This window comes from Mus pahari, chromosome 2 (assembly GCF_900095145.1).
Source record: "Mus pahari chromosome 2, PAHARI_EIJ_v1.1, whole genome shotgun sequence".
In the NCBI taxonomy this organism is placed as follows: Eukaryota; Metazoa; Chordata; class Mammalia; order Rodentia; family Muridae; genus Mus; species Mus pahari.
In genome coordinates this window covers 42,216,652-42,237,564 of record NC_034591.1, presented here as the reverse complement: position 1 = coordinate 42,237,564, position 20,913 = coordinate 42,216,652, and the positions used below count along the sequence as shown (strand labels likewise).

Here is a 20,913-nt window from a genome sequence, read left to right as displayed (position 1 = left end):
CTCTCTCTCTCTCTCTCTCTCTCTCTCTCTCTCTCTCTCTCTCTCTCTCTCTCTCTCTCCCTCTCTCTCTCTCTGTACGTGTGCATGTGTGGGCATGTGCATTTTATGATGTATGTGTGGAGGGTGGAGTACCGCTTTGGGGAACTGATTCCCTCCTTCTGCCACGTGGCTTCTGGGAATTTACCCGAGATTACCAGGCAGCAAGTATCCCCACACACTGAGACTCTCACCACCCCTCCGTTTTTATTTATTTATTTATTTATTTATTTATTTATTTATTTATTTATTTTTGGCAACTAAAACATTTAAAATTGGAGCTGGAAAACATTTTGTTAAATATTGTTAAGAACATTTTCTGGTTTTATAGAAGATCCCAATTCGGCTGCCAGAACCTGTGCTGAGCATGCAGAACATCTCGCCGTCACTGTAAGTCCAGCTCCAGGGCTCCAGCACATCTACCTGGCTTCTGCAGGTACCCATGTGATACCCACACTATACATGGTGGACACATATGTGCACACGTTTAAAAAATATATAAGATTTAAAAATTATATTAGCTCCTGTTGTCTTTCTACTACCAAGTACTGCTGTAGGAGAAAGAAACTGTATATGTTTATATTTAAACTTTTCCTAAAACTCACAGAAAGAAAATGTACCCAATTTAAAGCATGCATATTAGCCAAATTGATTTGGTTGGCAAGGTTGGAATTAGGATGAGAATTGACTCTTTCTCCAAGGTATTTGGTATTACCTTCTCTACTCCTGCTATGGGTCCCTATTATCAATCCCTGGGAGTTAGTGCTATGCTGATAACGATTCTCTGAGACCCTTGCTGGCTTCTTCTCTGTAATACAGCGAGAACACCCACGAGCACTTGAGACTCCCACTTCAGAGCAATGATTCCCATGGCATTTCTGCACATTGCACTAGTGTTCAGGTATGCACAGACTAGAGTTACTCCCTGGCATTTAATCTGCATTTGCTACAGTGATCATTACTGGTTTTTTTATGATCCAGAACATCACTATTCCTCAGTGGATAAGAGAGAAAACAGTGAAAAGATCCCAACTTTATTTTTGTTTCATAGAAATGTGCTTTCTATATGGGCTGAGCTCTGAAGGACCTTGTTATAATACTGGGAAATAACTGACAAAGATCTCATTTTTGTTGTTGTTGTTGTTGTTACTGATGAGAATAAACTTGAAATAAAATCTGATTGAGAGTTGTCACACACCCTTGAGAATCACCCTGACAACATATACCTGTTAAATTATTATGGTCGTGGGTAACTGTAGCTAACTGTACCTGACCAGCAAAGGAGACTGAGGCACACTTGAACTTCAGAAAGAAGTTAGAAAGCTGCACCGAGATGGAAATGAGCAGGATTGGACAATGCTTTCCTGCACATACATCATGGAGACAATGAGGGAATGCCACCAAGGAAAATACACCGCAGATGCCTTCCAATCAGGCAGACGTGGCCCGCTCTGTCATTGCCGACATCCAAGAGAGAGAGTTGCAAGGAGTATGGGTCAGATACAATCGTCCTTCATGCAGACTCAACTCCCACACCCAAGAAAAATTAATGGGTGGGATCATTAACCTGGGGCTTGCATTTGAGAACCTATAGAAAGAGTTGAGAATAACCTTGAGAAGCAGGCACTGCACAATAGTGGACAAGTCTTGCAGGCTTGTCTGGCTGCTCGGTAGCTTTTGGGTCCGTCCTAGTCAGTGGAGGCCAGCCTGGGTGGCGCTGAGGGTTGGAGAGGAGATGTTTCCTTCTCACGGAATTTGAGACAGGTCTCGCTGTGTATGGCCAGACATTTGTAGTCCTCCTTCAGCCCCAGTCTCCCGAGCCCTGGCATTCCAGGAATACTTGGCTATTTTGCTTTTTCTTTCATTTACACTAAAAAATTTTGTTTTTGCTTGTTTGTTTCACTGAGATGGGTCCCCTTGTAATGCAGGCTGGACTGGACTTATTATATAACTACGGCGGCTGGCTTTGAACTGCTAATCCTGACCTCCCATGTCTACCTCACAAGGGCCTGAGTTTTAGGGATGATCTCTGATCTCTGCTTACTTTATCTTCTCTCTCTCTCTCTCTCTCTCTCTCTCTCTCTCTCTCTCTCTCTCTCCTTCTCTCCATCCCTCCCTTCATCACTCTTTCCCTTCATTCTCTATCATCCCTGACAAGCTGAGAATTTATCTTAGGACCTTAAACATGCCAGGCATATGCTGTACCACAGGGCTGACCCTCAGCCCACTTCCCTTCTTTTCTAAAAATGAAACATTCTGCAGAACCCACTGTGTATTACTCAGAGTGCTTTCTATCCTCACACACTATGCGTGCTGGCTAGTTGTCTGTCAGCTTGACGCAAGCCAGACTTATATGAAAGAGGAAACCTCAACTGAGAAAACGCCTCCATAAGATTCGTCTCTGGGGTCTCTGGGGCGTTTTCTTAGTTAGTGATTGATAGGGGAGGGCCCAACCCATTGTGGGTGATGTCATCCCTGGGCCGATGGTCCTGAATTCTATAAGAAAGCAGAGTGAGCAAGCCCCAGTGAGCAATCCAGAAAGCACTCCTCCATGACCTCTCTCTACATCAGCTCCTGTGTTCAGGTTGTTCCTGCCCAGCTTGTCCTGTCCTGATATCCATCAATGATGAATAGTGACATTAGAAATACAAGCCAAATAAACCCTTTCCTCCCAAACTTGCTTTGATCATGGGTTTCATCATAGCAATAGAAACCTTATAAAGCACTATACTTTTTTTTCTTTTTATGTATAATTTTACTTTAAATATCTCATGCCAGGCTTCATTGCTGTGTGACCACACTTTGAATTAGATTTCAACTGGACAATCTAGTTCCGAGCTCATCTCCTATTGGAAACAAGTCAGCCATTTGGTGGCTGGGAATGGAGCTTGGTTGGCAGTGTTTTCCTGGCACAAGACGTTGAGTTCAATCCCTAGTACTGAAGAAAAGAGGCTGGAGCTTCATGGTATAGTGTGGACTTCACCCTCAGAATCAAACCCCACTCCTCCCACCCCAGTTAGAATAGTTAGAAAGTCAACGATTTCCCATAGTTTTGTTGTTGTTTTTGTTGTTGTTTTGTTTTGTTTTTTTATTGGATATTTTCTTTATTTACATTTCAAATGTTATCCCGAAAGTTCCCTATACCCTCCACACGCCCTGCTCCCCTACCCATCCACTCCCACTTCTTGGCCCTGGCCTTCCCCTGTACTGGGGCATATAAAGTTTGCAAGACCTAGGGGCCTCTCTTCCCAATGATGGCCGACTAGGCCATCTTCTGCTACATATGGAGCTAGAGACACGAGCCCAGGGGGTACTGGTTAGTTCATATTGTTGTTCCACCTATAGGGTTGCAGCCCCCTTCAGCTCCTTGGGTACTTTCTCTAGCTCCTCCATTGGGGGCCCTGTGTTCCATCGTATAGCTGACTGTGAGCATCCACTTCTGTATTTGCCAGGCACTGGCATAGCCTCACAAGAGACAGCTCTATCAGGGTCCCTTCAGCAGAATCTTGCTGGCATGTGCAATAGTGTCTGATCAAAGGGGTGCTTCTGTACTTGACCCCCGGGAGTTTTGTTTTTGTGTAACTCACCCATAATCCACTTTGTATACTCTGAAGACCAGGGGCGTGGTCCCTGCTCCTGTGGCCAGGATCAGCCTTCTCACCTCACGCAGTTTCTACTCAGAGTCCAAGGTTAGGCCAGGCTGTGTTTCTCACAGTAGCTGTAATTATACTCTTTGTGCACCTCAACATTTTTCTCAGCACTCCAGACCCTGTCTCTGTCTCCCCTCCCCTCCCTTCCTACAAACACTCTGGTGTGTGAACAGTTCTGCCTGACTAGACACGGGAAACTGCACGTATCTCTCTCTTCAGCCTTGCCAACTCCCAGTGGGGTGATTTTTGGCTCTTATCCTCTCTGTGCTTCGCTTTCTTCATATTGTGAAAATGGAGGCAGTTTCTGTAAATTACTTCATAAGGTTCTTATAACGTCAAAAATATTCACTATTTCCCTAGGGCAGTTAAAAATATCCTGATTTTACTGTTCAACAGTCGTCATGATGGTGGCAGTAGCACCATTGCCTGTCACTTCCGTAGTCCTGAAACTGCTTCTTGGTGTTGCCCAAGCTGTACTTGGTCAAGAAACATTTATGATATAGAAGAGACAATAAAGGGATCTATGGTGAGAGATTTTTAAAATGAGAATCAGTGCATTAACTTGTTAGTATTTTAAAACAGGAGTTCTGTCTTAGCAGCTTCAGGGTACATTAGGTGTAAAGGAAAACACAGCCAAGGAAGAATTATAAAACAAAACGAAACAAAACCCCACAGCTCTATTAGTAGTTATTAGTTGTCCGGTTGCTGAATAATGCTTTGTTTTACTTAGTAAGCAATTCTGGAGAGGCAAGCATGTCTCTTTATTTATATCTGATACAATTAAACACCAATAAACATACACACACACACACACGCACACGCACACGCACACGCACACTGGGTTCAGCCAAGGCTAAGAAGTAGAGATGACCGAGGGGAGTTTTCCACTCAACCTTTTAGCATCTGTGCCTCATTAAGGATGCCATGTACTAATGAGATAGACTCCTGGGAAGAGCTTTAGAAGGAAATAGAAAATGAAAGGAAGAAAGGGAGGAGGGAGGGAAGGGAGGAGTAGAGGGGGAAAAAGAAAGGAAGAAAGAAGGAAGGGAGGGAGGGAGGGAGGGAGGGAGGAAGGAAGGAAGGAAGGAAGGAAGGAAGGGAGGAGGGAGGGAAGGGAGGAGTAGAGGGGGAAAAAGAAAGGAAGAAAGAAGGAAGGGAGGGAGGGAGGGAGGGAGGGAGGGAGGAGGGAGGAAGGAAGGAAGGAAGGAAGGAAGGAAGGAAAGATGTCAACGTAGCCTCGTTTATTCTCACTCTTCTGTGTCTATGTGGAAAGTGCTAGAAACTACAAGCATCTCTCTTCAGCCTTTGAAAATCAATGTGCATTTGGTGGGAGAGAACTGTGACCTTCAGTCACTGTGTTTCCCTGCTGTCTTATAACCATGCCCCACTCTAAGTTTAACATGTTCCCCAGACTCCCATTTAACTCTCACCGCTGGGAGACAGGAGTTGTCCAGCCAGATCTGTTTTCCTACAATACCTGCAAATCTGCCCTTTAATAATTTATTTTCACCGGTAAAATGGTCTCTTATGAAGCTCTAATAGTTTTTGCCACACGGCTGGGGCTTTAGACAGAGAAAAGCGTTTTAGGGGTTTATTAACCGTGCTCTTTCTCAAAAACTGCTGATGAGACTTCGTCCGCTGGTTGCAAGCAGCCCGCAGGTAGATGCGGCCTGCCCACTTGCTGCACAGCAACCTGCACGCAGGTTTCTCAGGGGGCCTGTGACAGAGAACTGTGACAGACAACTAGGGCCACCTGAGCAGACTAAAGTTCCAACCCCCTGCCCCGCCCCCTCAGCTCTGAGCAATGGATTGCTCACAGCAAGCAGCAGGCTTCACCAAGACTGCTGGTTCCAGCAGCCAATAGCAAAATCCCTCTCCTTTCCCCATACCCCAAAGCAGCTAAATTGCTTCTGAAAACTGAATGACCTGCTTGGCAAAAGACTGCAGTATGCGACGCGCCCGCCCGGCTTACAACAAGATTTACTTTGGCCTCCTCAACCAGCAGACCCACTCCCTCCCTCCTCCTCCCCTGGCCTTCTAGGAAAGCAGTGTCCCCAGCCATACGGTCCCTTTATGTGTTCGTCACACATGAGAACATCTGCCAAGCAACACATGAAGGCTTCCTGTACTCAAGAAAACCTCGCTTCTCTGAGGCCAATTTAGAGTGTGCTCATGAGAACACACTCAGTTCAAATACCAGCCCGGCTTGAGGTTCTGTAAGAAGGCATCAGGAAGAAGCTGGGAGGAGAATTTTACTAGTTACACACAATACGTTTACTTAATTTATTTATTCGGTTTAAAGTTAAATATTATTTGCAAAATTCACAGCTTGTTTGGAAGTCCTAATTTCTTAGACATGTAGGAAAATTTCTCTTGCTTTACTGGTTATGGTTAGGGAGAGATGGGTAGAAACATTGTTGAGTTGAGTTTAATCATGGTTGGTCGATAGCCTGTTCAAAATCTTCTATTTTGGGTCTCAGAGTAAACATTTCCTTAAAATTTAAGTAAACATTCATAGATGTGTGTATATATATATATAGATATAGATATAGATATAGATATAGATATAGATATAGATATAGATATATATGCCCAGTTTAAAAGTTGAGAGTAAGGAGATGTCTCAGTGAGTAGAGTACCTGCTGAGCAAGAGTAGGAGTTCTAGTCTCAAGCACTCACATAAAAAGCTGGGGTACAGCTATGCTTGTTTGTACTCCCACATTGCAGGGTTAGAGAGCCTGTGAGTTTGTTAGTCAAGAGCCTAGCAGAAATAGGCTGGCTTCCTGGTCAGGGGAAGTTGTACCTCACAGCAGTAAGGTCAAGAACAATAGAGAAAGACACTTGACATCCTCCTATGGCTTCTGCATCTTGTGCACCTGCACACACACACACACACACACACACACACAGACACACACACAGACACAAACACACAGACATACACACACACACACACACACACACACACGCACGCACACACACACTTTTCTTGGATTGGTCATATTAGTGTGTTGATATACCTCCAATCTCCAATCACTAGAAAAAAAAGAGCAATTCTTTATTTTGCTCTATGCTGTTCTATGGCAAAACTGATCTCATAAGCTTCAAGAAAAAAAAAAATGTGTCTTGTTAAAACGTGGAAGACCAGGGAAAATGTTCAAAAAACCACTTGTGTGTCTCAACACTCAGGTTATTAGCTCTCTGTGAAGATTTCCTAGGTCAGTCTTGTAGGTATCTCTGTAGATATTCCATTGTGTGTGCCAAATGGATCTGGAACCACATGCATTTATTTTTGTATATCTTATTTTGAAAGAATTAATATACTAATCAATAAACAGGATTTGCTTTGCATGTTTTAATAATGCTAAGGAGAAAAGCGATATTTGATAGATAAGCTAATGAAAATGGTACATAAGGTTACCCTTTTTTTTTTTTTTGTAATGATCTATAAAGTTAAAAACAACAACAACAACTCTATTTTAGGAGACATTAGAAAGTTCCAGAACACAACACCCTTCAGACTCATTTCTTTTATCCATAGCATAGTATATATTTTAAAATAAACATTGAGACCTACTTTGTTGACAAACTCAATAGATTTACTCGAAAAGCAAAACTCAGAACCAAGTCAGCTGGCAATTACAACCATATGCTGCTGCTGTTATGTGGACACAATGTGTGCCCTGCTTCAACGGCCTGAAAAACACTGAAATTTATGGTTGTTCTGTGGCAATTAGACGACATTAAGTCAGTAGTGCTACAAAGGACGTTTATGGCTTCTACTTATGACATAGGCAAGTCTTACTCATCTGTGTTTAGTTCAGGTCAAGAGATGTTAATCTCTAACAATTGTTACACACATAAAATAAAATGCATCTGATTTATTTGTGGGGCTTCTCTTATTGATTTCACAGCTCGTATGTAGCATGAGAAAATTTCCAGACATTAAAAGGAGATTTAAATCTGTACCATCAATGCTGGACAAGTTACCAACCACCTATAACCTCACATTCTTCACCTCTAGAGTTGATAATGCATCATGGGTTTTCTGAGAGGCAATACTGTATGAAGTATCCAATCAAGTTCCCCTAGTTAGCAGTGGGTGATCTGAAAATGACAGCTTCTCCCTGCATCCCCCACCTCACCTCTGCCCTGTGTCTCCGTTTTTCTGTTTATCTGCAGCCCATTCTAGAGTTTCTGGGACCATGGAACACACTAGGTCATAGATGAAAATTTTAGGCAATTAACCAGTAAAAGAAATTTAAAAAAATAAATTGAATTAATGTGTCTTTGACATTATGGGTTGAAATGACTCCATAGGAATCTCAGAACAAAAGAAAGGGAAGTGTTACAGCCACCAAATGGGCCTTGAAGGCATCAGTGGACTGTCCGTGGTTTGTTTTCTCAGCTAAAGTATTCAGACTGTTCACATTTTCCATTGTGTAGTTTGGTATCTTCAATAAATGTTGGCCACTCCAACAGGTCTCACATTTCAGTTCTGGTTCTTTTTTTTCTTCTAATTTCTTTTATTGAACATTTGTTCATATGTATTTTAAAAACAAATAGAAATTAACCATGGCGATCGCTAAAATATAAACCACAAACTTGAGTCAGCAGAGGTTTTTCTGGGTAACCAGACATTCCATGTCTCCTTGTGTCTCAGCCCTTTGTCAACTCATTCAATGATAAATGAAAGAGATCAGAACAGAACACAAATTATCCCCTCTTAAGAGTTCTATATACTCTTGGTCAGATCCTAGCCCCACAGGGAAACTTGATCTAAGTTTAAAAAGTACTTTGGTGTTTCAGAAGGCTTTGACTTGATCGAGATCCAGAAAATATGTGGTACTGACTGGTGACAAGTAGTGAGAAGGCTAAGGACAAAAGGCTTTGCTTCTCAACTAAAGAGCATTCATCCTGTCTGCTAGTTAAATTTTTTTAAATTTCCTTAAGTTCACTCTCTGTCACTAAGGATAGCTGTTGATATTGATTGATTGATTGATTGATTACTTATTGATTAATTTTTAAGTTTGTGCTTTACATTTAGACATAGATCTAAATAAAAAGGCATTTTCCCTTCAAATCCCTGTAGCCATTTTATTCCTCTCCCACTGCACTGATATCTAACTAAATATTAGTCCCCTCTACTCTCTCCCACCAAGTCTGACTGTAGTCATTCAATTGAACATAATGTATCAAGTATTTTTTTCCTACAATATTAATCTATGTGAAGTGTACAAAGAATATGTTATGGTCTATGCTCAGAGAATTTCTTGCTTGATCCTAGAAAATGTAACCATCACCCACAACCCACAGGTAACATCCTTCGTGTAGACACTTGCTGCAAGAGAGCATGGTAGAGAATGGAAGACAAAATATATGACATAGAAAAGTGCCAATCACACTTAGAAAATGGCCCACAGGTATGATGAGTATTATTTGCAAATCTGAGCACCCTGTTAAAGCAAAGGAGCTTACACTCAATACATTCATTCTTCCCTGTTTTCAACGTTCATCACACCAGAAATGAGATTGCCTCACGGGATGTTTTCAATGTATCTGTAAAAGTTAGCTTATAGTATTTCCTATTGTTTATAACGAGTTTTTGTTGTTGTCATCCTCACAGATCAGACATTTTGGCTAAAATATTTATGGTAGACCTAATTCTAGTTCAATGTTGTTATTAGGCCAGGGAAATGAGGCTGGGGGAAACTATAAATTGAATTGTTCGAACAAAGTCTTTTCTTTTTCTTTTTCTTTTTTCTTTTTCTTTTCCCTTATAATATCTTTCAATTTCCGTGATGAGCTTGCCAATTAAAAGTCCATTCATTTTGATTGAGGTCTGAAACAGATACACCTCCCAGGGTTTTGGACTCAAAACTCAATCAAAAGGGACCACAGAGGCATGCGACCAACAGCCACCCAAATTTGAATAAATTACAGTTGTTCCTTTTTGTCACAGCAGCCAGAAAGCCATAGGCATTTCACCACTCCAGTGGGGTCTGCAGAACAGGGGGAGAGTATACAATGTGAGCACAGACGGCACATAGCTGTTGCTTCATTTGTGTTTAACAGCCACAGAAAAAGACCTCAGTTTCAATGCAAGGGCATCCCTTGGAAAAAACCAATACATTTCAAATAGCAATTTTCATTTTTTAAATATAACCAACACTTTAATAGAACCTTGAAATTCTCATCCTAAAAACACTCTACAATTCTATTTGTTAGTTATGGAGGCAGAGGTATAGGAAACCACCTTATTATTTCTACATATTTTTGTGGCAGTTTTTGCGATTTTCTTCAAACACAAAACACACACACACACAAGCCATTTATTCATTTTCTTTGCTGCGTAGCCTGGCATTGGGATTGGCGATTCTGATGGGTAGTTGTGCTGATCTTTCTGCGATGTCTTTTCAGTTCTTAGAGGACACACTTTGAGCAATCTCAGCACAGTAAGATTTGTTACACATCAGCTCCTTGACATGGTGGACCAGAAACTTCCAGAAGCTGCTAGGCAGCACGTGCTTGGTTTTCTTGAGCACCAGGATCTGGCCCTTGAATCTTTTCTGCAACCTTTTGTCAATGCCTCTGGGTTCCCGCCAGTCTCGCTTAATTTTCACGAATCAGTCTAACTGGTGCCTGATGAGCTTCTTGGTCCTCTTTCAGATGATCTTGAGCTTCACCAGAGGCTGGAGGGCAGCCATGATGCCACAAAAACAGATGGCAGCCACTTCGTAGGCAGCGCTGAGGAAGAAGGAAACTCTTCATATTTTTATACTTGAAAAATTTGATAATGGACAGTTTCTGCAGTAGATTCTGTTCATGGGTTTTATTTCGCAAACATGTAGTAAGAACTTTAAGGGCATCAGGACAATCCATTCGCCGTTGATCATAGGCAAGTAAAAGACAAGATGCCAGACTTCGAAGCTCTTAACCATTTTCCTCCTTCCACGTTAGCATGTCTGCTGAGATTGCCATTGTTCAGGTCCCCTTTGCAGCCAGACTGTTGAGGTATCATGGATGTACCTTCTCTGTCATTTCTAGGAGACACTGTGTCAAAGGTGTTCTATGATACCACTGGGGTTTAAATATTCCTGTCTACCCAAAATCCATGTTGAAATGGGATTCTTGTCTAGCATTAAGAATGGAACTTTCTGCAAAGTAATTGAGCCCAAATAGTCATATCCAAGTGAACACCATCAATGTCCTTATTAAAGAGGCTATAGGAGATTTCCTTGTCTCTCCCTGTTCCTCTTCCCCATCTCCTCTGTTACATCATGCATGCTTTCTGCCTTTTGCACTGTGAGGATGGGGTAGAAAAAATGCTGCCTATGTAACAGACAGCCACTAGACACTGAATCTACTGGCTGTAATCTTGGACTTTCCAGATGTGCTGTAAGAAGCAAATCTCTATTGCTTATAGGTTATCACGTCTAAGGCATTTTGTTACAGCAGCAGAAACAAACTGAGGCAAGTGAATAGAAACAGGTAATTTGAGGAAGCCTGAAAGATTGACCTCATACCTGGTCTGAACTCTAAGGGCTAGACTGCAAGAGAGGTGAATTTGACCAGAATGTTCTGACAAGAGAGACAGAAGTGAAATTTTCAGTCAAAGGGGCAGCATCTATGAAGAGGAAACAGATTGGCAGAAATAGGTATAGCACAGCAACCCGGAAGATGAGGTAGCAACTCAACAGTGGGTCATTCTTACATTATATTCTAACTTGAGGACAAATAGAGAAAGAGAGTTATGGACAAATGAGACCCTATTTGCACTTTAGGAAGATCCATGCCTACAATGCCATGAGGGTACAGGTAGCGAGATGGTACCATCAGAAATCTAGTTGAGAGAGTGGAGAAAAAAAAAATCCAAATGATATTAAAGGAAAAGCTAGGATTTGCCAGTCAACTAACTATATGTAGATTGGAGTTCATACACACATACACACACACACACACACACACACACACACACACACACACACAGGATACCCCTAAAGAACTTAAATGGGTCTAAGTTTGTATTCTAATATGTTTCTTTCTACAATGTGAGCTTCAGGAATGTGCAATAACTTCGGGTACCCCTGGCCCCCACCCCACTTTTTCTTTTGCTCTTATGATGCTTGAAATCAAACCTATGTAAACCCTTGTGCATACTGGGACAAAGGCTTTAGCACTGAGACAGATCTCTAGCACATGTGACTACATCTCCATTTCAATGAAACTCCAGGAATCTTGGGAGTTAGAGAATCACACCATTTTCCAAGCTGGTGCTCCTTTGTTTTGGTGTGGAAACTAACTATAACCTTCCTTGGTAAAAGTGAATCATATTGGATTTTCTGTCCACACGGTCAGTGAGTCGCAGAGCAATATTTTGTCAGGATATGAGATTTCCTAGAGGCCACGAATTCGGAGATGGTCTTGAAGGTCTGGTAGAAGCAAATGATAGGAAGTATGCCAGGCTGAGAGAACATCATCAATAAAGGTGAAATAATAAATGTGCCTGAGAGACTGCCAGTGGGTCAATGATATATTATACTCCCCTTACAAATGACTTTGGCCTTCTACCTTTAAAGACATGATGTTTGTCTAGACTCCAGAAACTAGAGAATATCAACCATTTGATGCCTCTGAAGGTAAAGTGTCCCATAAATGGGAAAAGCTGAGTTTGTTTCCTTGTGTTCTCAGTACTGGGGAGAATTGGAGAGCCCAGCTCACTAGTGAGAGACTCTGTGTCAGCAAACAAGGTGGACCGTGACTAAGAAATAACACCCATGGTTGAACTCTGGCTTCTATATGCATGAACACACCTGTGAATGCATGCACACTCGCACAAACATACATATGAGTCTCTCTGTGTGAGAGGAAGGAGGGAGGGAGGGAGGGAGGGAGACAGAGAGACAGAGAGACAGAGAGACAGAGACATACAGAGACAGACACAGTCAGTGACAGAGAGAGACAGAGACAGAGAGAGACAGAGACAGAGAGAGAGAGAGAAATAGACAGAAGAGAGGAGAGGAGAGGAGAGGAGAGGAGAGGAGGAGAGGGATTATCCCTTCCCTCAGTACCTATGCTCTGAGATTTGGGGAAATTTCTGTCTACAACCCCATGCCCTCACCTCCATCTGGCCTTACCAGCTAAAGGATCATCTAAGGCAAACAGGCAGGCTTTGAATCTCAGCAGGGACTCGTGCCTACAGAAATTCTGATTTGTATGTGCGTGATTTCTGTAAACTAATTTGTAGCTGAACTCACATGACTTCGTCAAGGTTTAATCAAACATTGTCAGCACATTCAGGTTTCAGAGTTGAACCGGTTCCCCTGTGTTGAAGAGTAATTCACACCAGGTTTCACTTCGCAGAGTTTGAGAGACAATAACATTGATGAGACGCTCTCTGGTGCAAGGAAATCAAAGTGGAACACACAAAAGAATTTCCGTAGGCATCACATGATCGATCTGGATTTTCTCGCTTTCCCACGCCCAGACAAACACGCCTCAGAGGCAGATCTGACACCAGTCACTGAAGACCCTGAGACTAGAGGGAGTCTAGTATTCAGAAAACAAATATCGGAAAGTAAGAAGTTTTCAATCTTTGTCCTATTTCAATTACTGAAACATATTTTGTTTTATAGTTAAATATTTTAAGGCATTTAGTGTGTCTGTTCTTTGACAATTTCATTCGCTCATAGTGCATTCTGATAGTGCTACCCCGTCCCCAATCTCCCGCCCTCTTACCTACAAGTCATCTTCAAGTGCTCTTCCCTCATTCATGATTTTGATCATGTTCATTTGCTTGTTTCTCTTCTTGAGGTCCACTGAGTTTAACTAGTGTCATCTGTGTGATCATGTATTTGAAACTATCCGTTGGGGGCGAGGTTGCATCCTCAGTGAGTATATATTAAAAGACAATGACTTCCTTGTCTCAGAGTCAATTAGGAGCCATAGGAGGGATAGAGCCAAATGGACCACCTTCTTTTATCCAAACTCTTACTCCCTGATCTAGGGGCACCACATCACTTTAAAGCAGTTTCAAGAAACTGGGCCATTTTACATAGAAATATGTATTTCTAATAGCAATTTTAATGTACCTAAAATGTTATCAAATTTAGGGATGATGATCTTAACAATATACTAACACAACATTTAATTGAGTGCTTTTATCTACTTTTTCAGTGCATGATATGAAGAGACATAATGTCTGATTGCTCAGTCAGAATAATAAAGTAATAAAATCTATAGGCATTCTTGACATTGTAGCCATACTGATGTAGGAACCGGGAATGCTAGCTCATCCCTTCTGTGAGGTGCAGACTTTGTAACTCCAGTGTCTCTCTGTTCCCTGGGTTGCTTCTCTGCTCTATGTCACTGTGTAAGCCATGCCCACAGAATGAGTGAACTCTTTGAGTCCTTGAGTGTTTTTCCATTGTGGCTGTCTTGAATGATAACAAATGGGATCACAAGCTTAAGTCTGGAACTGTGAAGGCTCAGGTAGCGAGCATGTTACTGATTTGGCGGTTTTAACACTGAGTTTGTCAAGAGCTTTGAAAGCTTCGTTATGCACAAGGCAGACATCCGGGTAGTTGTGCTGACCGCCTGAAAGATTGCATCTACAATGATGAATGCATCTGCTGCAGAGCTAGTCCCATGTGCTCGAGGACCCGCCCAGCCTCAGGGAAGATGGAAACACTAGAGAGACCACGAGCATATCTGATCCTTCTCAGGACAATATCTCAGTACACTGTTCAAATGAACCCCCCTACACTTTGACATCTTTGTGGGAGTTTGAGGAACAGGGTCAAGAATTTCTTCTCTCCTCTAGAAAAGGCAGCACAAATTTAGCCAATTTAAATTAATGGGTAAGAAATCTAGCTATTGACTGGATTGATTCAACTAGTGCCAGTAGCCTTTTTAGATTTAAGATAATATTTTTTTTTTTCTGGCACCAGAGATCAAACTGAGAGCCTCACACATGGTAGGCAAATGTTCTACCCCTAGCTTTATCTCCAGCCCTAACACAACTTAAGATAAAAGTGTTTACAGTGATTTTTGCAGAATGTAAAATTCTTTCATTTCTTGAGGTCTCTCAAAATCTCATTTCTTCGATAAACTTCTAAGCACCTATATTGGCTATTTTATTTTGATAATTTTGATGGCTGCATAGAGCATGTCTTTTCTGATCAGAATCTCCTAAGAGTTATGCCTGTCTTCAGTTTTCCTGGCACTATGAAACCAAACAAGGATACTGGGCCAGGGACAGTATTCTGGTGGAGGCATGAACAAGACTTTGAAACATATCCCTTAGGACTGTCATTTATAATAACCATACACAAGACAAATGTTAAAGTCTTGCCATAACACTCAAATAATATTTTATTATTTTCTTTTTGCAGTTTTCCGCTGGTGTATGAGGCATGTATCTGTGTACCTATGTATGTTTTGCATGTTCAGTGCAGGTGCAAGCACTTGCAAATAAAGACTGGTGTCTGCAATCATCCACAGACACTTTTCTCCTTTATTCACGGAGGCAGGGTCCTTCAGCCTTAATAACCAGCCTGCTCTGGAGTTCTTTGCCCCCTGCCTTTAAGGCTGGAATTGCGGGGGACCACCACCCCTACTTAGCATTTACTTTAATTCTGGGGCTCAGAACCCCGTCGTCATGCTTGAGATGCAAGTGCCGCCCCCAACCCCAGCCATCTTCCCAGGCCACGAACTTTAAATGTTATTGAAAATTACATTTCTTGTGAATCAGCACACATGCAACGTTTAGATAATTTACAAACATCAAGACACCATTTGAAACATATGCTATAAAAAGACAGAGAAGGACTAAAAGGTAGTGACAAAAATTTGGACAGCAGGTACAAATTTACCAGCTCAAAAGTATAAATAACCAAGAATTAAAGATGGCATACTTTTAAAGGCAGAGAGGCAAATTAAGACATGAAAATAAATGTTTTTCTCCTCAACTAATTCTTTTAACAACTGCCTGGGAGGCTGGGCAGTGGATACATACATTCCACAATTATTAGGGCTGCACCCAGATTCAATGTCTGTAATGTATACAGCACAGTGCACTGTCCTATGGGACCAATCAGTTGTTGGCACAGCATTTCTAATGCCCTGTGTTTGACTACCAATTGCTCCTAGCACATTCCCTCCCTCATTCTGCCTGTAATGGATGGATGGGTTGTTCAAGCACAGAATCTCAGTTATCAGCCACAAGCTGTGGAACTAAAAAATCTGTTAGGAAGCTGTGATAACTGGGCACGTGTCAGCAGTGGCAGTTTATTGCTGAGCTCCCCCAGAAGAGACACAGTTTGCCCATGCTCACCTCCTGCAGACACTGAGAGGTTTTTACTCCTGAATTACGCTGCCGGAGAGACGTGGACACACACGCTGGCTGCTACCTCCCTTCACTCCCTGCCAGACCCTCCACTGGCATGTCGATTTTCATTCCACGACTTAAAACTTTATGCTTTATTAGAAATCAAAAATTAATTATTTTCCATGGTAGGAGTTGCCCCTTTGTGAACTGTATGTCTGACTGTTTTAACGCCTGTGGTTTAGGAGAAATTTTAGAATCAAAAGTTAAGCTTGATTCCGGTAAAAAGCATGGGAGGGTGTGACATAATCAGAGCAGAAATGTCTCTGGGTCTCCTATCTGTCACTTATGAAAGGCACGGGAGTGTTTTCCAGAGTAGGTGCATGAGGTGTTTCACACCTAACACAACATCTTGGTGTGAGCTAGAGCCTGTGTGACATTTCCCATCCAGCAGGTTTTGTTTATGTGGTTGTGACTTATGATCTCTAGGGGGCCATACACCGTTCCTTTTGTGCAGAGTTTAGACTCTTGACCTGGAGCCTTGTCTCCTAGGGGAGCACTGCAATCCCCTGATGCCCTACTGTGTGCTCACTGATGATGGACTGTCTCCCAAAGGTCTTGCTGAGTGCTCTTAACCACTGGGCAGAGTGAGGCTAACCTGCTCAAAATGAATCCCCATGCAGGCAGCCTTCACTCTCCATTTCACCCCGGGGCTAAATAGTCTCTGGCACAGCAACAATTATTTTCTGTTCTCAACTGTAAACACAATTGAATATTGACTATTGTCTCCCTCGGTAATTCTGAAAAAAAAATTTTTCCTTCACAAAATAAGCATATCTGTGTAAGCAGTTACCTTCTCTGTTTCTATCCCCCCTTAACTTACTGTTGTTTTGTGCTGTTTCTGCAGCTAGGCTCAGAACGCTCCAACCTTCTACAGTCTATCAGTTGGAAAATCATAGGAAACATGGCTGAAAACAAATAGAATCTCCCACATTTAATAAAGAACACAACTGTGTTGCAACTTCCTTCCACTTGGAAGAAAAACATGACACAAAAGGAATAATTTTTAAAGAAGTGTGGGGAAAAGAGGGATCAGTCTCCAGTAATTCGAAACACACACACACACACACACACACACACACACACACACACACACACGTGAGAACAATTCCCCCAAGTGATTTGCATGACTCTTAGAAAATTGGAATATGTGTGTGTGTGTGTGTGTGTGTATGTGTCTGAGAGAGAGACAGAGACACACAGAGAGAGGCAGAGACACACAGAGAGAGGCAGAGAGACAGAGAGAGACAAAGACAGAGACACAGAGACAGAGAGACAGAGTGTGGGTGTTGGGGACTTGTGCCACAGTGTCTGTGTGGAGGTCGGAGGACATCTTTATTAAGTCATTTCTTTCCTTCCACCTTTAGTGGGTGTGGAGGCTGGCACCCAGGTCACCAGGCTTTCAAGGCAAGCTCTTTATTCACTGAGCCACCTCGGTGACCCTCTCTATGAATCTTAACTCCAAAGTTTAGTATTTCATTGATTAACAAAACTTAAGCATTGAAACATTTCCGCATTTGATGCATTCATTCATTTTCCCTGCCTGTTTTCCCCGATTAGTTCTGTGAGGAAGGACACAGACAAAGCCCCTGCCTCGACCCTTTGGGTCTATTCTGAGGATACCTGGTGTCTTAGTTGCTTTTCTATTGCTATGAAGAAACATCATAGCCAAGATTGCTTATAACAGAAATCATTTAACGAGGCCTTGCTTGCAGTTTCAAAGGGTCTATCTGTTCTCATTCAAACAACCGCTACCACATCTGGAATTCCCAAGTTCCCCTCTCTTATCCTCTGGGGAGAATTTGAGGGTGAATACCAATTATCTTCTCAAATATATGTGCCTAAAGTTCAATAATATTTTGTGGTTGGCATATACCACCAACTTTTATTTTCAAAAGTTTGTAAAATTTCGGACCAAGTATTAATTTAGAACATTCCATTGCCGTACGCTACTTCATTTCCCACTGACACTTTACGAACTATGACTTCCTAAGGCAAACAGAGCCAGAAGCTGCTAGAAAAAGCTGGAGGAAGTCATCAGGTGCCAATGATTCTGGGGCCCAAATAGTTGTTGCATTTACACATTTCGTATGTGGAAAGAGCTTGTGGGTTCTGAGAATCATTATCAGTTTTCCATTCATGAATATAGTTTACTAGAGTCTTTCATTTTGTAAGGCTCAAGGGAAGCAGAAAAAGCTTTTGTCGTTGTTGTTGTTGGTTTGTTTTGTTTTTGTGGTGCCTGTTGCTTTGCAAGGGTAAGGTTGGACCTTAGGATAATGAATCAGAATAAACCTGCAATGATAAAAGTAGTGCTAAGATAAAGACGAGCAAAGGGAAGAAGAACCAGTATATTTCATCTGCTTTCCATCGCCAGGTACAGAGGCCCTCATGGTACATGGGCTGTGGTGTTTCACTGTTATGGCATCATAGTGAAGAGGGGGCTAGTATCCTCATTTAGAGATGGAGTAAAACCTCCCCAAGTGGAGACCCACACTTTCCACCCAGGGCTGGCTAAACTGAATCTAGAACAACCTCTCACAGTGCTTTTTTAGTGATTTCTACTCTGTAAAATAGCAAAAGTTTGTAGTGCACTGTGTGGGTGCAGGACATAACAGTTATAGGAGGGAAATAACCGTGTGCAACACAACTGAGTAGACATGCGTGGCTTTTCACATGATGTTTCCCAAAATTTATCTTGGGGCAGGCGTAGCTCTGAGCGCCTAGATCCTAGCTTTTCCCCTGAAATATCTAACACAGATGAATATTAGGAGCTGTGAGGTTAAAATGGTTTTTGTGAGCACCCAGTATTCCTTCGCTCACAATTACCTGATAATAATCTCCCTGCAGTAATAGGTGTCAGGCCTTTAGCAGTGACGATTGGCGCTTACCCCTCTACGTGATATAGTAGGCTCCAGGTAACACTGGTTAATCGTCTGAGGATCCTACGGATCAATTCCTGAGGCTGCCATTAAGGACGCACTCAACACTCTCTTACCTCATCACATATTCATTGTGTAAAGTAATATTCATGAAGAGCACATAATTCAGGCAAGTACTAGGAAAGGAAAGGGAGTAGGACTGGGGGATATGCGCCAAGGTCTAAGTCACTGGAGGATGTGCCATAGAGGCACATCAGAGGTTCCTTGATGTCTTAGAATAACTAATTGTTGGATGTTTTGAGAACCCTACTGGCTTTGAGGTATGATGGACATCCTTAAAATAAATTACTCGAAAACCGTTTGTCTTCATGCTGATATTTTCGAAGATGAATTATCCTAGTTAGCTTTAGTTGTCAACCTGATACAACACACACCTGGAAAGAGGTACCTTCAATGGAGGAGTTGCCATCATTGGATCGGCCTATTGGCTTGTCTGTGAGAAAGTTTCTGAATTTCTGATTGTTTCGGGGGAAGGAGCACAGTGTGGTTGGTGCCAGCCCTGGGTAGGTAGGTGGTCCTGGGCTGCATAGGAAAAGCATCTGAGGCAGCCAGGGAGACCAAGCTGGCAAGCTGCTCTCGCGCATTGTCCCTGTGTTAGCTCCTACCTCGAGTTGCTTGACTTTCCTCCATGATGTATATGACCCGCAAGCTGCAAGAAACATTTTTCTTTCCCAAATTGCTTTTGACATGATATCATAGCAGCACAAACAAAACACAACATATACTTTGAAAGGCTGTGGCTACCATGTGTATGTTGAAAGAAAAAGAAACCTAAAGTAAAGTAGGCTATTGACTGGAAGAGTTGGCTTTCTGCGGGATGACCACGAAAACATGTCAGCATGACTCTCACAGGGCTCACACAGTGTTTCCAAATGGGAAGAGGGGAATTTCGCCTCATCAAACGGGTGCCTCATCAAGACTGCTAGCCGTCTTTGGGACCATAGCTGATATGATTCTAGGATTATGAAAATCCAGCAAGTCTTTATGGAAAGGAAAGTCATACATTATGTCAAAGCCATACATAAAACCAACAGAAAAGCAGAGGTATGAGTCAGGTCTGTCTGAGCTGTGTGAACTGTGGAGACCCAGTGTGCACCACAGAATACAGGACATCATTGTCACGGTCTTTGTTCATTCACAAAGTCTGAGTAATGACAAATAACTTAGTAGATTTAATGTTTACTGCAGACTGTCTAAGTTATGCAATTAGTTTGACTTCTTATTACACTAATTAAAATGCACTGCTTTCCTTAAGTTTATGGACCAGACTGAACAATAATAAACATCAATCCATAGTGCCCAAGAAGTTAGCTATAAGCCCCCATGTTTTGTTTGGATTGGGTCATTGTCTCTGAGCTAATATTCATTTCAAATTTTACATATTCAAACACACTGTAGCTCATATAGGCACATTAAGATAGTGGGCTTGGAATGTAATTTCCACAATTAAAGGTTTGAAGGAATGGACACACAGAAAAACGTCTCTTCCTCTTTGGAGGAAGGTAACAGAAATACTCCATTCTTACACTATAAAGATAGCAGCAATATCTGAGGCATAAACATATATTCAGATACTCCTCCCCATCTTTTAAATTTATTATGCATATGAATTAGAATATAAAGGTTTTCATTAAGTTGGATGCTTTCTGTTATAATTGGCTTGATCTTACTCCAACCCTCACACTTTCCTTCATTCAGTGCCAGACCCCTCCCTCTCTCTCTCTCTCTCTCTCTCTCTCTCTCTCTCTCTCTCTCTCTCTCTCTCTCTCATATATATAAAAGCGAAATCTACCAATATATGGGAATATATATATTCTCAAGATATACATAGTTCTCATATATATGCACTCATATATATGTATATATTTATATACATATATATGTATATATATACATATATATG

The 20,913-nt window shown here is 41.9% G+C and overlaps 1 protein-coding gene and 1 pseudogene across 1 annotated transcript in view; both read right to left on the bottom strand.

Annotated features, from left to right (window-relative positions):
- Cped1 (cadherin like and PC-esterase domain containing 1) overlaps nt 1–20,913 on the bottom strand; it is a 259,149-nt gene that overhangs the window by 61,020 nt on the left and 177,216 nt on the right. The gene's annotated exons all lie outside the window — the stretch shown is intronic.
- Nucleotides 10,019–10,393, bottom strand: LOC110316243 (annotated as a pseudogene).